Raw genomic sequence first — 6,000 nt, 5'->3', positions numbered from 1 at the left:
AAATAATAACAAACCACACCACTATTAAGGATGTCTCATCTTTCATTAAGAGTTATACTGATGCTTTGTACTGTTATTTAAGTTTTGTGTGGCTAGTGAGGTTTAACTGTAGAAATACAAATATATAACCAGGCTTGGCAGAAAATGTTTTAATGGGATTAGACTGGAATATTTAATATTAAGGTTAATTATTAATTGAACTTTCCATATTCTAATTAATATTAATTGATTTAATTTTCCACAGGTCATATAGTTCCAACTATTAAAATGTTAATGAAGATGTTGAAATTGATGGAAATAAACATAAGGTTGATGAAAATAATGACTTTTTGAAAAAAATGTTGAAATGAAAGTAAATAGATATTAAGGATATGTCCTCAAACTTTCCATAGGAAGCATTTCTAACAAACACAAACACCTGTTTACATGAATTAAAACAAAAACAACACCAAAAAAGCATAAAGCAAATGACTAAGTAATACAACACACACACACACACAGGCATAGTAATTTTGTGTTAATTATACAAATGAGGAACATTAGCAAGTGCTTTTTAAAGAGGCTAAATTTACAGAGTAACACAGATTATGTAAGAAAACTTTAGAAAAATAAAAGATTATCACCTATCAAAGACCTAGAAATAAATATTTGAAAGCCATTAATTATATATCAGAAATTTACTGCTCTTCACAAAGTAACATATGACAAGTCCCCATACTACAATTATATAAATCAAAATATCCTGGAGAACATGAAAAATAAGTTTGGCTAGGATAAGAGATTTGTTACATGCAAAAATTTCACCAATAAATATCCAGCGATAACATTGAAATACATAATTTTAAGGATATTATTATTTTTCTTTGCTAACAAATCTTTTGTGATCTAGCAATGTTGATTCTATTCTTCCATACAGTATCATGTCTGTCATTCCATAATACTGTTATGAGTCATTAAGAAAATTTTTTAAAAACTATGTGGAATTCTTTAAAGACTTTTGGATAATAGTATTCAGTAAACAAAGTATGAAGATCATCTAAGACTTAAGTTTTGTGTTGTTTTATAGTTGTTATTTTTAATAGCAACATCAATATTCTTGGAGAAAAAAATCAAGCTTTACTTTTGAAATTCCTTCTGAAAATTTCACTTTAAGCATTGTGGAGGTAAAAACATTTCTCAGTAGCTTCTAATAACATGAAATTTAAAGCAAAAATAATATTATAAAACTTCTGTTTTTGTGGGAGTGAGCCTAACTAGGGCTTTGTATAATGTGTATTCTAAAATCATTGTGCTTTTTGGTGAAAAAAAATGCATTTTCCACAAGTGATACCTTAATGTTCATAGATATTACAATCATCTCTTTCAAAGATGTATAAAATGTCTTTCTGAAAGAGAAAAATCCTCATTTCAAAAAACTTTGTGCTTCAAATTCCAGTTTAAATTAGTGTATCCTTTTTCACATATAACTTTAAAAAATGCTTGGATGGTTAACTCTGATAAGTATTCTGCATGAGTATAAACTAATCATACTAATATGATTTTGTTAAACTTTTAATGTCAATGACTACATATGGGTATTTTTACTGTTGAATGGAACCTTCTGGATTTACTTTTTTAAAGGGATCTCAAAATGCTCTCTGCAATGCATTTTTTTCATGATAAATAAATTAAGTGATAGATTACACTCACATACATATGGATATGAATTCATATGTATGCATATGTATACACACACTCATATTGCAATGATATATGTGATATAGTTTATATTTAGACTATATCCAATGTTTTTGCACACATGTGAATGCATATAATATATATATATGTGTGTGTGTGTGTGTGTGTGTGTTTGTGTATACACACAAAACACATGATTAAGTATACATACATCATATATTAAATACAAAGATTGGTTGGCTGAAAAAGGTAGTGACTAAAATGTTCTCATCTCCCCAATTATTTTTCAATTACCATTAATTTTACTTTTATCCCATAGTTGGACAAATTTAATATTTGCTAATTTTTTCTGTTTTCTGGTGTGTTTTTCAACTTAAAAATAAATAGATTAGTTCTGAAAGGCTTTAGCAGCAAAAGTAGAATTATGGAATGTAAAAGCTAAGGATTTGAGAGAAGAGCCTGTGTACTTCCCCCTCTTTTTTATTCAAGAAAACTGGGGGTCACAGAAGAGAAGTGGCTTTAAAATTAGCCATAACTATATCTATATTGTTTTATGTGAATAGCCAATATTTATTTTTGTTTTGTATTATATAAAATTATCCTCAAAAATTAACTTTGGGGGGAAATATTTTATAGACAGTAATGTATATATAAAATTAAAACACTTCTCTTATATATTCCCAAATTATGTCACTGTCATTATCTTTGTAAAATACTTGAGTAGAACTTATAACAGTAAATTGTTTAAAAAGAGATATTATCCCTTCCTCTTAATGTCTCAGAAAACTATAATTTCTTTCAGATAGTTGGTTGTTTTGTTATTCTTCATACCATTATACTTACTGGCAACTATTCCCCATACCCTTTTCACATGAGTGACCATAATTTCTTTGAAATCAGAGATCATATTTTCGGTAAATTTTGCATCTTCCTCAAGAAGCAGTGCATACATTATGTAAATCTTTGCTGATATTGTATTGTTCAATGACTTTGTCATAAAATGATAAAGAATAACATTCATGTTGGAAATCTTTTAAAGTAAAACTGAAGTGAAATTCTTTGAGCTCTACTAAAAGTTTAGTCTTCTCCCACAATTTGCATTTTTCATTATACTGAACTTCTGCAGTGGACAAGTTTTAAATTGTTGATTTTCATTTTCCTCCTATTCAAATAGGTTGTTCTCCCACCCTCTTTACATTGCTGAATTTTCTCTCTAAAGATTAAATTTCAATAGTTGAAACGGATCTTACCTAAAAGAGATATTTCCATTGGTTTTAAATTTCTATTATAAAATATGAGAGTCTTGTTGTTATGTAAAACATATTAGAGGCCTGTTCAGGTAAATGGAAAAAAAACGAGAGATGTAGCAGAATAAATATATACAGCTTGCTGCTGTTTAATAATTTATTTTCACCATTTGGAACTTTTCATTACTAGCCAGTTTGCTGAAAAGCATGAATATGCTTATTGCAAGAACAGAGGATTGAGGATTAAATTTTTCTTCTTGAATTCAGATGATCCATTTTATAAATGTCTTTGAATAAAGGAATTTGAATCTAAGACATTATATAAAATGTATATAAAAGAGATGAGCCCTGATTACCCATGCGTTTTACTTAGATTTTTAAGTTTCAGCCAAAAGTCTGTCATAGTTAAATGTCTAGATTTGGAAACAACTAAGACAACATCATTATTCAGAGAATGATTACTTAACAATCAAACAAGAATACTAAAGCTTGGAAGGAAGATAAATGGAACAACCGTTATGATTGACAATAAGAAAAAATATTATATTCATGCTTAATAACACATATATATATATATATATATATATATTTATCTTATCTACTGGTGGTCAAGACTTAAATCAAAAGTTTTATTAAAGAAAAATGTGGTATATTAAATAAATAGGCTTTTTTGTTTTACCTTTTACAAGTTAAATAAATCCATGAATAATCATTTTATTGCAAAATTTAAGTAGGATATTATGGGTGATCATCTGGGTGATAATGGAAAAACCCTGGGAAATGGAGTATTACAATCAGTGAAGTATATCACATTCTCACTAGTAATAATAACTAATCAAACAAAAGTGACTATCTCTAAACAAAGCCCAGATGTCTCAGTTTCTTATATTTCATACTGGACTTAGATTTTATATTGTTGAGAAGTCAATATTTAGTTAACTATGATATATAGCAAAGTTCTAAATCAAGTATGGTAAAAAAAAGTTTCCAAAGTGCTTTTTAAAAAACTTTCTTCAAGGTAAAAGATAGACAAGTTGTTCCTTGTGTGATAAACAGAATTTCGTTCATGTGCAAGAAATGTTAAAACTCTACTGCAAGAAAAGTTGAAAAAACTATAAAATGAACTTGAACACATTGGTGAATGTTACTGCTTCCAACTCATTATTAGAGTGACTCAACCGATGAACTGATTTTTTATTATTATTATTATTATACCTTTTTATTAACAGAACCTGTGCATGGCTAATTTTTCAACACTGACCCTTGCAATCACTTCTGATGAACTGATTTTTCAAAAGACCTTTGCCAAGATGTTAAGATGTGACTAGTCATTAGTAATAACATTGAGATTTTTTTCATTTGGCAGTCAGCAGAATTACTCAACCTGCCTTGAGAGGCAAGCATCAAAACAAGAGAGAATAATCTTGATAAGAAGGAAGGTAGGAAGGAAAAGACTAATGATAAACAAGAAGTCCTTTATTGATTCACATAAATAGTTCATAGGGAGAAAAGAATATTTTTTTCTTTTCTTCAATCAATTTTCTCTCATTTTATTCTCAAGGAAAAAGATGGACAAAACCACATCTCAACAAGGGAATTTGTACAAAGTTCAAATTTACAGATGACTACCTAGAACGTTACTTTCACTTATTATCTTAACCTGTTCCAAATAATTAAGCTTATAACTCTAGAATGCTATCGTCAAACATCTAGAATGCTAACTAAGTAGGTATGCCTGTGTACTTAAGATTGTGGGGAATGCAGTTGCCCAACATTTTTATTTATTCTCTAGTTCAATTTAAGGAGTATTAGAAGGTGACATTAATAATGATATAAAGTTATTCCTATACTTTCCTCACCTATTTCTTATCAATTCCCTCCTTTAGGATATTGTTCAATTTATATGTATTAATAGTTCCAATAATAATACATTAATGTACCTATTTTCCCACAGTCCTGCTAACATTTGGAATTTTTATTTTTGTGTCAACTTCATCTTATGGTCATGAGGCATAAGTTCAGAGTTGCTTTCATTTGAATTTACCTAATTATCGGATATTTGAAATGTAAAAATAATTTTAAAATAATAAAAAATGATGCAGATGAAATGCCATCTTTTACATGAAGTATTCATGGTCACCTCAAAAACTATATCCTAATTTCCCAAACAACTTTGCATTTGATTAATTTTTATTTATTCATCTTGTGGTTTTCCATTTTGTTTACATGGGTTTTATTTATAGATATTTACTATATATTAGAAATTAAAACTAATTTTGAATTTATAGACTCTGTGAAAGGGTTTCTTGGGACCATGATTCTTGGAACCACACTTTGATAACCAATAATGCACTATTCAATGCTGTCTAAAGGAGAAGTAATTCTCTTTATTGAACATCGAACTGCATGCATGTTTGGAGAGGAGAAAAGAGATATGCATAATGTAGTCAGAGTGAAAAAATCTATGGTGTAAAAATTGCAGTTCCAAAACCCAGTAGGAGTACTGGGGCTTAAGTAAGATTATGCAATATTTTTACCAACAACTTAACGATATCAGTGTTGAAGATCCATGATAAAAATTAAGGAAAATTCTATAATACATAGTTTAACAGAATGACAAATTGATAAATGAGAGCATTCCTGAATTTTGGGATGGGGAAATAAGACAGTGATCCTAGAGCAAATGGCTTGAAGAAGACTAATTACTAATTTGGGGTCCCTAAAATTTTATGCCTTACCAGTGAAACAATCAAAGCTAGTAAGGCAATCTTGAGATGAATGGGATAGGTTATTACAGTGTTCACTTTGAAGCAAAGCTGCCTATAATAAAGATACCCAAATCCCTAATAAAATAATTTTATCAGGCTGACATACATTAAAGTTCATAAATTCAAATGGATGCCTTTAAAAGGATTATTGGATTTTAATTCATCAATCAGAGATGCTACCATATTAAATCATTATATAGATACCTGACACTAATTTATAATCCACCAGAAATTCAACTCTATAATTAAAAACCCTCTCCAGAACACATTGTCTACACCAGGAGTAGCAACATATCATACTCCACCCC

This window comes from Sminthopsis crassicaudata, chromosome 3 (assembly GCF_048593235.1).
Source record: "Sminthopsis crassicaudata isolate SCR6 chromosome 3, ASM4859323v1, whole genome shotgun sequence".
NCBI lineage: Eukaryota > Metazoa > Chordata > Mammalia > Dasyuromorphia > Dasyuridae > Sminthopsis > Sminthopsis crassicaudata.
This window is presented reverse-complemented; position numbering follows the sequence as displayed.